The 17,121-nt window shown below is 40.8% G+C and overlaps 1 protein-coding gene across 23 annotated transcripts in view; it reads right to left on the bottom strand.

The window, feature by feature from the left end:
* ARB2A (ARB2 cotranscriptional regulator A) overlaps window positions 1–17,121 on the bottom strand; it is a 479,952-nt gene that overhangs the window by 142,008 nt on the left and 320,823 nt on the right. Inside the window, exon 11 of one of the 23 annotated variants that reach the window (XR_013418036.1) lies at window positions 11,284–11,350. The exons of the other annotated variants lie outside the window; for them this stretch is intronic. The gene's annotated coding sequence lies outside the window, so the exon portion shown is untranslated. The remainder of the gene's footprint in view (window positions 1–11,283; window positions 11,351–17,121) is intronic. 23 annotated transcript variants of the gene reach the window in all.

Raw genomic sequence — 17,121 nt, forward strand, 5'->3', positions numbered from 1 at the left:
TATTTTTAATTTTTTTAAAGTGAGATTTTTGGAGTGAGACTACTTATATTCACTGGAATTACTGGAAAACTGAAAGAGTCAAAATCACAGGATAATATTGGACCTGATGAAATATATATAATCAGGGCAAATGATTATATATACTAGTGATCTATATAAATGAAGAGTTTATATTTAGATAGGTTATCTTAATTGATTCTTTAATTAATAACTTTCTGAGAGTTCCTGATTCCAACTATTTATTATGAATGATAAACTGAAAACACAGAGTTCCTGGTGGTCAACTTTTACAATACTTATCCCCTTACATTAACTACTAATTATAAGGTAGCATACAACAATGAATAGAGGAACTGATAACTAAAAGCTACAAGGTTAATAAAAACGTAATAAATACTGTCTGAAAAGTGTTATTTAGTTCATGAAAACATCACTTAAAGGATTAGAATATCTTCTGACTGCAAAGAGGAATGCTATACTTCTTGAGTAGTACACATACTCAAAGGTAGTACAGTAATTCATATATGCTAATATGCCTTGAATTTTAAGATATGTTTACAAGGCAAAGTATAGATTTCCAATTACCTAATTAATTTGAGCTGTGTCTAAAAACATATTAGACAACACAACTTGTCTACACATTCTGAGTGACACCACATTCTAGAGGCAATTACTGTTGATTTTTCATTGCTATCTTTAGAAGGAAATGATTATTCACTAACAAAGAAGAGATATAACTCCTTAATGTCATTTCCTCAAGAGGTATTTTCAGCAATAACGTGAAGTGACTATTTAGCAAATATTCAGTAAGTTCAGTCAGTGTAAACAGTCAATCTGGACTGTTTAAGCAAATAAAAATTAGGGTTACATTAGCAGGTTGTCTACAATTCAAATTCACCTCGTAACGGCTAACTTTCCACTTCATGTTCTGATGAGAAAATGGGGCTTAGTAGTTAGGTACATATGATCAATGGTCCCCCTCTTTACTTCCAAATCCAAGAAACGCCCATCTAATAGAGGAACTTAAGTTTAATTCTTAACCCAGAAGACATCTACTATGCTTGGTTGTTTTCCTTTTCCTTTCTTCTTTTTAAAATACATTTGCTGTATTCTGTTATCTTTCTAATTTTGAAGTGCCTAGATTTATATCAAGTGTTCTAGGAAAGCTAAAATAACAGAGAAATGCCTGTCTAAGCTATAGTATGGGCAAGGAATAATGTGATGGTTATAAGTTCTGGGAGAAAATATGCTGACAGGTATCAGGCGTTTAGACAATATAGTTTTAGTGAATCTAGGTTCAGGTCTTTCCTCAAGAGCATGCAGAAAAATGACACTTTAAGGTACAGCCTTCCATCCTGTGTGCCTGGTACAAAGTGGCCAAAGGCATGTCAAGATCCCCTCACCATTCAGGTCAGACAGGAGGGATGTAGGGTAGCAAAACTGTTGATCTACCTCTGGATATAAGTAACCTTGTCTGTGATGCCTAGAGCACTGTACAAATAGTATACTTTCCTATAGCCACTTTAGGAATAGTGGAATAATAATAATTTGCCAGTAACTCTGCTTTATGGTAACTATAAATCTTAAAGGACTGGTAAAACAAGTCTCAAAATTCATACCCTCTCTTCTAGTCTTCCCTTCCTGCTTTATATTTTCTCCTACATGGAGCTTACATTCTAGTAGGGGAGACAGACAATAAACTTCTGACATCCTATATACTTTTCTTACTTATCTTGATTACTGATAGTTTCCCTTACTAGAATGTAAGCTCTGTGTTGGAACTTCACCTATTGCAATTCACTGCTGTATCCCTGGTACCTGGAGCAATGTCTTGTACACAATGACTACTCACTGAATTAATGCATGAAAACTGAATGGGCATACTTAAAAGCACTCAGGGAGCACATCTGGAGGGGGGCTGAAAGTATGTAAGCCTTAGCAGCAACACTTCTCCAAACACAGCCCCAGGTAGAATCAATCTAGCAAATAGTGTCCTGTCAGTCATGTGCCAGCCAAAGCAAACTGTGCCAACTTGTAAGAAGTCAGAATATATCAATGCTCTATAAGCTTGTCTGTTTTCAAACATTTATATTTTCCTTTCTTTTCACCCTGATAGAATGCCCCCTCATACACAGTCAAAAATTAAATTGACTATTTTGGGAAAGCAGCACATCACAGAAGATCATTTCTAATATTATCTAACTGCTGTCCCAATGTCTCTTTCAGCTTTATTGCTTCCATATTTCTATGTCCTATGAATATTTTTCCTTCAAGTATTAATTTTCCTTTTAATTTCTTCACTATATTTTCTATCATCTTTCTGTGGCCCTGATTTCTGTATAATATTTTGTGACCCTTATCAATGTCTCAGAGAACATAGGAAAGCCTAAATAAATAAGTTATTTGTTCTGTATAAATAGAAATAGAAACAGGAAAATGAAAGTATTTTTGCAAATGCCTTTTCAGTCCTATAGAATTAGAATAATCAGTAATAGTTTTAAATTATAGTCTTAAATTCTAAAATGCCTAATGGGAATATACAGTACCATGTGGAATTTTTCAGTGTCTTCCTTCTGATGAACTCAAAATGTCCCTCCGGAAAATATACAAATTGTCCCCATTTTTATACAAGATAAGTGAGGCAGATATTTACTGTTGCCACTTTATAATAAATAATTAAAATATGGACTATAAAATAAATATAGATCCTATGAACTGATTACACCATTCTCTGAATAACAGTGTCCTTAACTGGCCAATTTTACCAGTAGAAAACACCATAAATAGAGTGAGAATTGGTCTTTAGAGGAGGTAAGGCCATCATGGCTGATGGGAGGCAGGACTGGATTGCAGCTCTGGATAGAGTAGCATGCCGAGGCTTGCATTGTGAATTCTAGCTCCAGATTGACTGCAAGAACAAACCAGCAATACTGAGAGGACGCAGACATAGCGGACTGCTCCTGCAGGACCTGGGAGACACCCCAAATACTGAGTGCCCCAACTGCAGAAGTGGGAAAGGGAGAGCCTCCACTCCCAAACATACACCCCCATTGGAGAAACTGAAGGTCTGTTTGCTGGAGAAGTTTCCAACCTTACCTGGAGCTGGGTCAATCTGGAGAGACAAGCGAAATACAGGGTTAGAGGAAGCAGCAGAAAGGCCCTGGGAATTTGCTGGGTCCCCCAGCAGGCCATTCCTGCCTGGCACCAGAGGAGCAGGGGATAAAATTCCACAGGGAGAAGGAAATCTCTGGCTGAACTTTGTAACAATTTGAACAGGGTGAGAAGCCTCCTGGCCAGAACTCGGGGGAGGGCACAAATCCGGTGTAAAGACTCTATAGGCGAAAACCAAGCCCTTTTCTTTTGCAGCTGGGAGGCGAGTAGCCTGGGGCAAGTTTTCAAGCATGTCTTGCCCTCCGCCTGGACACAGACTCAGGTCTGTTGTTGGGGGCACGGTGGGAGTGAGACCAGCCCTTCAGTTTGTGTGGGAGCTGGGTGAGGCCTGTGACTGCCGGCTTTCCCCCACTTCCCTGACAACCTGCATGACTCAGCAGAGGCAGCCATAATCCCTCTAGGTACACAACTCCAGTGACCTGGGAATCTCACTCCCATGCCCCAGGGCAGCTACAGCAAGACCCGCCCAAGAAGAGTCTCAGCTCAGACATGCCTAGCCCTGCCCCCATATGATGGTCCTTCCTTAACCACCTGGGTAGCTGAAGGCAAAGGACATATAATCTTTGGCGTTCTAGGGCCCTGCCCACTGGTGGTCCCTCTGGACGCTACTGAGAGGTGACAGTGTGCTGGCAGCCCTTGCTCTCTCTCAGCGCCTCCTCGGCCTCCGCGTCTGCTCTGGCCACGCTTGAGGAGCCCTTCAGTCTGCCACTGCACTGTGGGAGTCCCTCACTGGGCTGACGGAAGCTGGAGCTGGCGCTCTCTGCTTGTGGGGAGGTGTGGAGGGAGATGCGGAGGTGGGAACTGGGGCTGCAGGAGGCGCTGGCGGGCCAGTGCCAGTTCCGGGTGGGCATGGGCTCGGCGAGCCCAGCACTCTGAGCGACTGGCCAGCATGGGCACTGAGGGGCTTAGCACCCGGGCCAGCAGCTGCAGAGGTTGCACCAGGTCCCCCAGCACTGCCGGCTCGCCTGCACCATGCTCGAATTCTTGCCTGGCCTCAGCCAGCTCCCCGCCGGGCAGGGCTCGGGACCTACAGCCCGCCATGCCTGAGCCCCCATGCGATGGGCTCCCACGCACCACAAACCTCCCTGACAGGTGCCGCCCCCTGCTCTGTGGCGCCAGGTCCCATTGACGGCCCAAGGGCTGAGGAGTGCAGGCAAGCGGCGTGGGACTGGCGGGCAGTTCCACCTGCGGCCTTGGTGGGGGATCCATTAGGGGAAGCCAGCTGGGCTCCTGAGTCAGGTGGAGACTTGGAGAACTTTTACGTCTAGTTGGAGGATTGTATATGCACCAATCAGCACTCTGTCTAGCTTGGGGTTCGTGGATGCACCAGTCAGCATCTGTATCTAGCTAATCTGGTGGGGACTTGGAGAACCTTTATGTCTAGCTAAAGGATTGTAAATACACCAATCAGCACTCTGTGTCTAGCTCAAGGTTTGTAAACGCACCAATCAGCACCCTGTGTCTAGCTCAAGGTTTATAAACGCACCAATCAGTGCTCTGTGTCTAGTTAATCTGGTGAGGACTTGGAGAACTTTTATGTCTAGCTAGAGGATTGTAAAGGCACCAGTCAGCACTCTGTCAAAACGGACCAATCAGCGCTCTGTAAAATGGACCAATCAGCTCTCTGTGAAATGGACCAATCAGCAGGATGTGGGTGGGGCCAGATAAGGGACTAAAAGCACGCTGCCCCAGCCAGCAGTCGCAACCCGGGTCCCCTTCCACACTGTGGAAGCTTTGTTCTTTTGCTCTTTGCAATAAATCTTGCTGCTGTTCACTCTTTGGGTCTGCACTGCCTTTATGAGCTGTAACACTCACCGCGAAGGTCTGCAGCTTCACTCCTGAGGCCAGCGAGACCTCAAACCCACTAGGCGGAATGAACAACTCCAGATGGGAGGAACAAACAACTCCAGAGGCACCACCTTAAGAGCTGTAACACTCACCGCGAAGGTCTGCAGCTTCACTCCCGAAGCCAGCGAGACCACGAACCCAGCAGAAGGAAGAAACTCCGAACATGTCCAAACATCAGAAGGAACAAACTCCAAACACACCATCTTTAAGAACTGTAACACCGGCCGGGCGCGATGGCTCAAGCCTATAATCCCAGCACTTTGGGAGGCTGAGACGGGCGGATCACGAGGTCAGGAGATCGAGACCATCCTGGCTAACACGGTGAAACCCCGTCTCTACTAAAAAATACAAAAAACTAGCCGGGCGAGGTGGTGGGTGCCTGTAGTCCCAGCTACTCGGGAGGCTGAGGCAGGAGAATGGCGTAAACCCGGGAGGCGGAGCTTGCAGTGAGCTGAGATCCGGCCACTGCACCCCAGCCTGGGCGACAGAGCAAGACTCCGTCTCAAAAAAAAAAAAAAACAAAAAAACTGTAACACCACGAAAGTTCACGGCTTCATTCTCGAAGTCAGTGAGACCAAGAACCCACCAATTCCGGACACACTACTGCAGTTGATGTTCTCTGGAAAGTGCCACTGCCTGGCAGGAGGCCAACCAGCACAAAAATAAAGCATCAAACCACCAAAGCTAAGAACCCTCACAGAGTCCACTGCACACCACTGCCACCTCCAATTGAACAGGCATTGGTATCCACGGCTGAGAATCCAACAGACAGCTCACATCACAGGACTCTCTATAGACAATCCTCCAGTACCAGCCCAGAACGGGGTAGACTCGCTGGGTGGCTAGACCCAGCAGAGAGACAACAATCACTGCAGTTCAGCTCACAGGAAGCCACATCCATAGGAAAAGAGGGAGAGTACTACATCAAGGGAACACCCCGTGGGACACAAGAATCTAAATGACAGCCTTCAGCCGTAGACCTTCCCTTGGACAGAGCCTACCCGAAAGGGAAGGAACCAGAAAATCAACTCTGGTAATATGACAAAACAAGGCTCATCAACACCCCCCCCCAAAAACTCACAATAGTTCACCAGCAATGGATCCAAAACAAGAAGAAATCCCTGATTTACCTGAAAAAGAATTCAGGAGGTTAGTTATTAAGCTAATCAGGGAGGCACTGGAGAAAGGCGAAGTCCAATGCAAGGAAATACAAAAAATGATAGAAGAAGTGAAGGGAGAAATATTCAGGAAATAGCTTAAAGAAAGAACAATCAAAAATTCAGGAAATTTTGGGACACACTTTGAGAAATGTGAAATGCTCTGGAAAGTCTCAGTGATAGAATTGAACAAGTAGAAGAAAGAAATTCAGAGCTCAAAGATGAGGTCTTCGAATTAACCCAATCCAACAAAGACAAATAAAAAAGATGAACAAAGCCTTCAAGAAGTCTGGGATTATGCTAAACGACCAAGCCTGAGAATAATTGGTGTTCCTGAGGAAGAAGAGAATTCAAAAAGCTTAGAGAACATATTTGGGGGAATAATCGAGGAAAACTTGCCCAGCCTTGCTAGAGACCTAGACATCCAAATACAAGATGCACAAAGAACACCTTGGAAATCCATCACAAAAAAGATCTTCACCTAGGCACATTGTCATCAGGTTATCCAAAGTTAAGATGAAGGAAAGAATCTTAAGAGCTGTAAGACAGAAGCACCAGGTAACCTATAAATAAAAACCTATCAGATTAACAGCAGATTTCTCAGCAGAAACCCTACAAGCCAGAAGGGATCGGGGGCACTATCTTCAGTCTCCTCAAACAAAACAATTATCAGCCAAGAATTTTGTATACAGTGAAACTAAGCATCACATGTAAAAGATACAATCTTTTTCAGACAATTATGAGAGGATCTGCCATTACCAAGCTACCTCTACAAGAACTGCTAAAAGAGCTCTAAATCTTGAAACAAGTCCTGGAAACACATCAAAACAGAACCACTTTAAAGCTTAAATCACACAGGACCTGAAAAACAAAAAATATAAGTTAAAAAGCAAAATCAAAAAAAAAAAACCAAAGTACACAAGCAACAAAGAGCAGGAAGAATGCAATGGTACCACACATTTCAATACTAACATTGAAAGTAAATGACCTAAATGCTCCACTTAAAAAATACAGAACCTCAGAATGGATAAGAACTCACCAACCAACCATCTGCTGCCTTCTGGAGACCCACCTAACACATAAGGACTCATATAAACTTAAGTAAAGGGGTAGAAAATGGCATTTCATGCAAATGGACACCAAAAGCAAGCAGAGGTAGCTATTCTTACATCAGACAAAACAAACTTTAAAGCAACAGCAGTTAAAAGAGACAAAGAGGGACATTATATAATGGTAAACGGCCTTGTCCAACAGGAAACTATCACAATCCTAAACATATATGCATCTAACATTGGAGTTCCAAAATTTACAAAACAATTACTAATAGACCTAAGAAATGAGATAGACAGCAATACAAAAAAAGTAGGGAACTTCAATACTCCACTGACAGCACTAGACAGGTCATCACGACAGAAAGTCACCAAATAAACAATGGATTTAAACTATACCTTGGAACAAATGGACTTATCAGATATATACAGAACATTTCATCCAACAACTGCAGAATACACATTCCATTCAACAGCGCATGGAACTTTCTCTAATATAGACCTTATGGATAGGCCATAAAACGAGCCTCAATAAATTTAAGAAAGAAATTATATCAAGCACTCTCTCAGACCACAGTGGAATAAAACTGAAAATCAACTCCAAAAGGAACCTTCAAAACCATGTAAATACATGGAAATTAAATAACCTGTTCCTGAATGAGCATTGGGTCAAAAACAAAATCAAGATGGAAATTAAAAAATTCTTTGAACTGAACGACAATAATGACACAACATAACCAAAATCTCTGGGATACAGCAAAGGCAGTGCTAGGAGGAAAGTTTATAGCCCTAAACACCTACATCAAAAAGGCTGAAGAGTAAACACTGACATTCTAAGGTCATACCTCAAGGAACTAGAGAAACAAGAACAAACCAAATCCAACCCCAGCAGAAGAAAGGAAATAACCAAGATCAGAGCAGAACTAAATGAAACCGAAACAAAGGAAAACAATACAAAAAATAAATGAAACAAAAAGCTGATCGTTTGAAAAGATAAATAAGATTTACAGACCATTGGTAAGATTAGAAGAGAGAAAATCCAGATAACCTCACTAAGAAACACAGGCGACATTACAACAGACACTACTGAAATACAAAAGATCATTCAAGGCTACTATGAACACCTTTATGCACATAAACTAGGAAACCTAGAAGAGATAGAAAAATTCCTGAAAAATATAACGCTCCTAGCTTAAATCAGGAAGAATTAGATACCTTGAACAGACCAATAACAAGCAGCAGGATTTAAATGGTAATAAAAAATTACCAATAAAGAAAGTCCCGGCCCAGACAGATTCACAGCAGAATTCTACCAGACATTCAAAGAAGAATTTGTACTAATCCTTTTGACACTATTCCATAAAATAGAGAAAGAAGGAACCCTCCCTAATTCATTCTATGAAGCCAGCATCATCCCAATACCAAAACCAGGAAAACGACATAACCAAAAAAGAAAACTACAGACAAATATTCTTGATGAACATAGATGCTAAAATCTTTAACAAAATACTAGCTAACCAAATCTAATAACATATCAAAAAGAGTATCCACCATGATCAAGTGAGTTTCATGCCAGGGATGCAGGGATGGTTTAACAGATGCAAGTCAATAAATGTGATACACCACATAAACAGAATTAAAAACAAAAATCACATGATCATCTCAACAGATGCAGAAATAGCATTCAACAAAATCCAGCATAACTTTATGATTAAAACTTTTAGCAAAATTGGCACACAAGGGACATACCTTAATGTAATAAAAGCCATCTATGACAAAGCCACAGCCAACATAATACTGAATGGAGAAAAGTGGAAAGCATTCCCTCAGAGAACTGGAACAAGACAAAGATGTCCACTCTCATGACTCCTCTTCAACATAGTACTGGAAGTCCTAGCCAGAGCAATCACACAAGAGAAAGAAATAAAGGACATCCAAATCGGTAAACAGGAAGTCAAACTCTCACTGTTTGCTAACAATGATCATTTACTTTGAAAACCCTAAAGAGTTCTCCAGAAAGCTCCTAGAACTGATGAAAGAATTCAGCAAAGTTTCTGGACAAAAGATGAATGTACACAAATCGGTAGCTCTCTATACACCAACAAGTGACCAAGCGGAGAATCAAACCAAGAACTCAACACCTTTTATAATAGCTGCAAACAAAACAAAACAAAACAACTTAGGAATATACCTAACCAAGGAGTCAGAAGACCTCCACAAGAAAAACTTCAAAACACTGCTGAAAGAAATCATACATGACAAAAACCAATGAAAACACATCCCATGCTCATGGATGGGTAGAATCAACATTGTGAAAACTGACCATACTGCCAAAAGCAATCTACAAATTCAAAGTAATCTCCATCAAAATGCCACCATCATTCTTCACAGAATTAGAAAAAACAAGTCTAAAATTCATATGGAACCAAAAAAGAGCCTGCATAGTCAAAGCAAGACGAAGCAAAAAGAACAAATCTGGAGGAATCTCCCTAATTTCAAACTATACTACAAGGTTACAGCCACCAAAACAGTGGTACTAGCATAAAAATGGGCACATAGATCAATGCAACAGAATAGAGAACCCAGAAATAAACTCAAATACTTACAGCCAACTGATCTTTGACAAAGCAAACAAAAACATAAAGTGAGGAAAGGACATCCTTTTCAACAAATAGTGCTGGGATAATTGGCTAGCCACATGTACGAGAATACAACTGGATCCTCATCTCTCACCTTATACAAAAATCAACTTAAGATGGATTAAGGACTTAAACTTAAGACCTGATACTGTAAAAATTCTAGAAGATAACATTGGAAAACCCCTTCTAGACATTGGTTTAGACAAGGATTTCATGACCAAGAACCCAAAAGCAAATGCAATAAAAGCAAAGATAAATAGCTGGGACTCAATTAAACTAAGGCGCTTTTGTACGGCAAAAGGAACAGTCAGCAGAGTAAACAGACAATCCACAGAGTGGGATAAAATCTTCACAATCTATACATCTGACAAAGGACTAATATCTAGAATAAACACAAACAAATCAGTAAGGAAAAAACAATCCCATCAACAAGGGGGCTAAGGACATGAATAGACAACTCTCGAAAGAAGATATACAAATGGTCAACAAATATATGAAAAAATGCTCAACATTACTAATTATCAGGGAAATGCAAATCAAAACCAAAATGCAGTATCACCTTACTCCTGCAAGAATGGCCATAATAAAAAAATTAAAAAACAGTAGATGTTAGCATGGATGCAGTGATCAGGGAGCACTTCTACACTGCTGGTGGTAATGTATAGCCGCTACGGAAAACAGTGTGGGAGTTCCTTAAAGAACTAAAAGTAGAACTACCATTTGATCCAGCAATCCTACTCCTGGGTATCTACCCAGAGGAAAAGAAATCATTACACAAAAAAGATACTTGCACATGCATGTTTAAGTAGCACAATTCACAACTGCAAAATCGTGGAACCAACCCAAATGCCCATCAATCAATGAGTGAATAAAGAAACTGTATACAGTTGGAATACTACTCAGCCATAAAAAGGAATGAATTAACAGCATTTGCAGTGACCTGGATGAGACTGGAGACTATTATTCCAAGTGAGGTAACTCAGGAATGGAAAACCAAATATCATATATTCTCACTGATATGTGCGGGCTAAGCTATGAGGACGCAACGGCATAAGAATGATATAATGGACTTTGGGGGAAGAGTGGGAATGGAGCAAGGGATAAAAGACTACAAATATGGTTCAGTGTATACGGCTTGGGTGATAGGTGTACCAAATCTCACTAATCACCACTAAAGAACTTGCTCATGTAACTAAATACTACCTGTACCCCAATAACCTATGGAGGAAAAAAAAAATGAGAATTGGTCTTTAGAAGCCAACCACAACAAAAAGAAAACAGATAAAATTTTAGTGGAGATGAGGTCTTGCTATGTCACCCAGGCTGGTATCGAACTCCTGGCCTCAAATGGTCCTTGAGCTTTGGTCTCCCAAAATGCTGAGAGTACAGGCATGAGTCACTGTGCTTGGCCTTTCTTACCTGTTAATAATGAACAACAAGGCCAACTTGGGCACCAGTGTGAGACCATGGCTCTACTAAAATAAAACTAAAAAAAAAGAAAAATAGAAACAATATAACTATGCTGAACATACAGTGATATTTTCAGTAAAAATTTAAAATTTTTATCTGGTTTTAAATTACATATAAACAGGTAAGTAACACTCATAAAATGAAATTATTACGACCAATATATACTTTTTTGGTAATGGGAAGCAAATCTAGTTACAAAGGAAAAACTACAGTATTAAATAAGTGTGTATGTTTATAGGCAATTTCACTGCTCTCACTGTGAAACTTTTAGTCAAAAGATCAAAGCATATTATAACAAGAAAAAAAACTTTACAATTTAGCAAGGTGGAAAAAACACTTCCTTAAACTGAATATACAGCCTGAAGATCCGTTACTAATTTGTGGTCAGTACACATGTTGAAATCTTCAAATAATATTAATATTTTAAATTACATATAACAGAAATTATTGATCAGAGAAATCTGGGTGTTTCAAAGCTACTTCATCAACCTTTGGTTGTTTCTGTTTGAATTTTCTGCCATCACCTCAATCAATTAATGTTGAACAATTAATCTTGTTCAACATTTTTTATGGACTCTGAGGGAAAGCACTAACTCAGGCTGAAGAAATGGTAAGTTTTTATAAGTAGGTATAGGAAATGATAGGGGTGCTGGTCCTAACTCTCTTCTTATTTGATGCAACCTAATGTTGATGCCAGCTTCTAAAGGAAGAATCTTTTTGCTAGCATAGGCCCCGAAAGCAATTCATTCTTTTTTAAAATTATGGAGAACAAGATGGTCATGATGAGCTCTTGTTCACTGCTATGTCTCCAGCTTCCAGAACAGTGCCTGGAACACAGTAAGTGTCAATAAATACTTTAGAGATAAATGGATATGTGCTAGGGAATGTATGTACAATCTCCTTCTGATTTAGGCCAAATTTGTTAGAATGAAACCCCACAGGGAATGAAAAGTTACACTTAGTAGCAAGTTCCGTCCTAAGGAAAAAAAATGGTCAGAGGAAAGCTGAACAATAAAGGTGACTTAGTAAAAGGTAAGTATGATAAAGAAATTTAATATCTTCTTTCTGATAAATTATACAGCAAAGTATAATCAGTTAGTAGGGGAGCAAGGGTAGGAACAAATTGTCTTCAATGAGCATTTTAGTGCATCTTTAGAAATAGATGCTCTTAAACCCTAAGTTATCAGGGCTAAGATGAGCCTTACAAGGCTTTAGTCTCGAAAAAAGGTTTAAAGTTGTTTCTACTTAGGCTATGCAACCACCTGAGTTTAACTTTAAGCCTGTTGCATTAATTATCTACTGCTGTGGAACAAATAACCCCAAAATTTGGCAGTTTAAAACAATATACATTTATCATCTCACAGTTTTTGTGGGTCAGAAATCTGAACACAGCTGAGTGACACTAGCTCAGGGTTTCTCACAAGACTACCATCAAGGTGTTGGGCTGGGGTTGTAGTCATCTCAAAGAGCTCAACTGGGGGAGAATCTTCTTCCAAGGTCACTCACATGGCTGTTGGTGGACCTCAGGTCCTCCCTGGCTTTTGGCCCGATATACCAGTTCCTTGCCATGTAGGCCTCTCCACAGGGCAGCTTACAACCTGGCAGCTGATTTCCATCACAGTGAGCAAGCTAGAGGACAAGAGAGAGCCTGAGGGCTGCCATCATTCACTGCTCTTACCATGTTCCCCATTATCCTTAAGCAGCAGGCTTGAGGATAAAGCTGAAATGACCTTTTGAAGACTCATCTGTGACTGCTAGGTGACAACAGCTTGTGTGGTTGGACAATATCCTCCAAATACGGACTTTTCTCTAAATCAGCATTTAATTTAGGTTGCTATTTGCCCCAAATCTGGGAATAAAGGCATAGATATGGGACTGCCTTCTTTTCCCACTATCCTTAGTGATCCCACTATACTTAGTGAAGTAGAGCTCTTGCTTCCCATGCCCATTACTTCAGATTCTGCTGGTCTAAAGGTCTTAGTTCCAAAAAGGATAAATGTTTCCATTAGGTGATATAATAATAATTCCTTTGAACTGGAAGTTGAGACTGCAATCTTGCCACTTTGGTCTCCTTATGCCCCTGAATCAACAGGACACGGATGTACTGGATAGGAGCACTATACTGGATGGGTGATAAATCCTGATTTCCAAAGGAAAATGTAGTTGCTACTACACAATGGGTAATAAGTAATATCTCTGCAATGTAGGAAATGCTCCAGAGTACCTGTAGGTAGTTTCTGTAATTACAGTCAATAGCATACTATGATCACCTAATTCAGGCAGGACCGCTAATGGCCAAAACTCTTCGAGAATGAAGGTGTGGATCATTTCACCAGGCAAAGAATCTTGACCAACTAAAGTGCTTGCTGAGAACAAAGCGCACCTCATTTTACTGTGCTTCAGTTTACTGTACTTCACAGATACTGATTTTTTTTAACCAATTCAAGTTTTCTGGAAACACTGCATCAGGCAAGTCTATCGGAGCCATTTTTCCAACAGCATGTGCTAATAAACTTTTCCATTATTGTCATGTGTTATGGTAATCTGTGATTAGTGATGGATTTCCTTCCTTCTTTCCTTCCTTCTCTCCTCCTCCTCCTCCTTCTTCTTTTACAGACGGGGTCTTGCTCTGTCTTCCAAGTTGGGGTACAGTAGTACAATCATAGCTCATTGGCTCACCGTAGCTTTGAACTCTTAGGCCCACGTGATCCTCTTGCCTCAGCCTCCTGAGTAGCTGGGACTGTAGGTGTGCACTACCATACTTGGCTATTTTTAAAATTTTTTTTGTAGAGATAAGGTCTTGCTTTGTAGCCTGGGCTGGTATCAAACTCCTGGCTCTGAACAATCCTCTTACCTTGGCTTCCCAAAGTACTGGGATTACAGGTAAGAGCCACCACACTCGGCCTTGATCACTCATCTTTGATGTTACTACTGTAATTGTTTTGAGGTGCCACCAACTGCACCCATAGAAGACAGTGAACTTAACGATAAAGGTGTTCTGACTGCCCCACCAACTGAGCAGTTCTCCTGTCCCTATCCCTCTCCTGGGGCCCCCCTGTTCCTTGAAACATAACAATTTTGAAATGAGGCCAATGAATAACTCTCCAACGGCCTTTAAGAATTCAGGTGAAAGGAAGAGTTGCATATCTCTCACTTTAAATCAAAAGCTAAAAATGATTCCGTTTAGGATGACATTCATGTCAAAAGCCAAGAGGGGCTGAAATTTAGGCCTCTTGCACTAAACAGTTAGCCAAGTAGTGAATGCAAAGGAAAAATTCTTGAGGAAATTAAAAGTGCTACTCTAGCGAACACATGAATGATAAGAAAGCTAAACAGCTTTATTGCTGATCTGGAGAAACTTTGAGTGGTCTGGTTAGAATATCAAACCAGCAACAACATTCCCTTAAGCCAAATCCTAATCCAGAGCAAGGTCCTAATTCTCTTCAATTCTATGAAGGCTGAGAGGTGAGGAAGATGCAGAAGAAAAGCTGGAAGCTAGCAGAGGTTGGTTCATGAGATTTAAGGAAGGAAGGAAGCCATCTCTGTAACATAAAAGTGCAAGGTGATACAGCAAGTGCTGATGTATAAGCTGCAGCAAGTTATCCAGAAGATCTAGCTGAGACTATTGATGAGTGTAGCTACACAAAATGACAAATTTTCAATGTAGACAAAACAGCTTCCCACTGGAAGAAGATTATGGCCATCTAGGACTTTCATAGCTAGAGAGGAGAAGTCAATGCTTGGCTTCAAAGCTTCAAGGGACAGGCTGACTCTCTTGTTAGGGGATAATGAAACTGATGATATAAATTGAAGCCAATGCTCATTTACCGTTCCAAAAATCCTAGGGCCCTTGAGAATTATGCTAAATCGGTTGGGTGCAGGGGCTCATGCCTGTAATCCCAGCACTTTGCGAGGCCAAGGTGGGTAGATCACCTGAAGTCAGGAGTTCAAGACCAGCCTGCCCAACATGGCGAAACCCTGTCTCTACTAAAGATACAAAAAATTAGCATGGCATGGTGACGGGCGCCTGTAATCCTACCTACTCGGGAGGCTGAGGCAGGAGAATCACTTGAACCCAGGTGGCGGCAGTGAGCCAAGAGAGGCGAGAAAATCGCTTGAATCTAGGAGGCAGCACTGAGCCAAGACTGTGCCACTGCACTTCAGCCTGAGTGACAAGAGCAAAACACTGTCTCACCAAAAAAAAAAAAAAAAAAAAAAAAAAAGAAAAGAATTATGCTGTGCCTATGCTCTATAAGTGGCACAACAAAGCCTGGATGACAGCACATCTGTTTATAGCATGGTTCACTGAATATTTTACGCCTGCCATTAAGACCTACTACTCAGAAAAGATTCCTTTCAAAATATTACTGCTCCTTGGCAACACACCTGGTCATCCAAGAGCTCTGATGATGAACAAGGAGATTCATGTTGTTTTCATGACTGCTAACACAACACCCATTCTGTAGCCCATGTAACAAAGAGCAATTTCAACTCTTAAGTCTCATTATTTAAGATACACATTTTGTAAGGCTATGGATGCCAGAGACAGTGATTCCTCTGATGAATCTGGGGCAAAGTTACTTGAAATCCTTCTGGAAAGGATTTACTATTTTAGGTGTCATTAAATATTTGCTTTATTGCAGTTGTGTGGAATGGATCTCACAATATCTTTGAGGTATATCTGTACTGAATGGGTAACAGAAAAAGGTAGTTATAAATACCAGCTATAAGTATATAAGTTATAAATACTTATATATATAACTTACATATAAGTTATAAATACCAGTTATAAGTATATACCAACATAACTGGTTACAAAAACAAAGCATGTAGTAGTACTTATTTTGATATGAATATTTTTGTATATACATATAAGTTAAATATTTCTGTTTTCATGTTCTCTCTTATTCCTTTATCATCTAATATAACACATTGTCAAAAGTAATTAACTTTTATTTCTCAGTATTTAAATTACAGGGTACCAAGGGTGAGAAGAATGAATATCAGCAAAGGACAATAAAGGGATTCTGTTCCCTCTTCTAGGAAAGGGATTAGTGTGTTTTTGCTTGTAGTGTGTTTTCGATTGTACATTTAAATGGCTGTATGATATTTGGTAGAAGCATGACTTTCTTAATATTAACATCGTTATTTGGACAGTAAGTCTATTTTGAGGAGATGTACATCAGTGCCAACTTGGCAAGAGGTGGACTGTGGTGGCTTTTGAATGTGTCAGTTTGGTTAGGTTGAACTACATTTCCCAGAATTCCTTTCCTGTCTGTTTCTGGTTAGGATGGTACATAAGGGAGATTTTTTTTGTGGAAAATTTGGAGGGGTAAAGTGAAGGAGCAGCCATTTCTAGTTCACACATCTTGTCACTTATCTGCTGGCTTGCCTTGTAGTGTGAGGCAATAGCTAGGACTGCATCTGCTCCACCTTCCCGTGAATTCTCCTTCAGCAGCTCTGACTCCTGGAGTAGGTGCAGGTGTTTAGATCCATGACAAAGGGCGCAGGGCTTCTACAAGACATCCACAGAAGCAACAAGACAGAAGCAACAAGAACTGATATGGGCCAGGTGTGGTGGCTCATGCCTGTAATCTCAGCACTTTGAGAGGCCAAGCTTGAGCTCAGGAGTTCAAGACCAGCCTGGGCAACATAGTGAGACCTCGTCTCTACTAAAAATCAAAAAAATTAGTTGAGCATGGCAGTGTGTATTTGTAGTCCTACCTACTTGGGAGGCTGAGGTGGGAGGATCACTTGAGCCCTGGAGATCAAGGCTGCAGTGAGCTA

This window comes from Macaca mulatta, chromosome 6, assembly GCF_049350105.2.
Source record: "Macaca mulatta isolate MMU2019108-1 chromosome 6, T2T-MMU8v2.0, whole genome shotgun sequence".
Taxonomy (NCBI): domain Eukaryota; kingdom Metazoa; phylum Chordata; class Mammalia; order Primates; family Cercopithecidae; genus Macaca; species Macaca mulatta.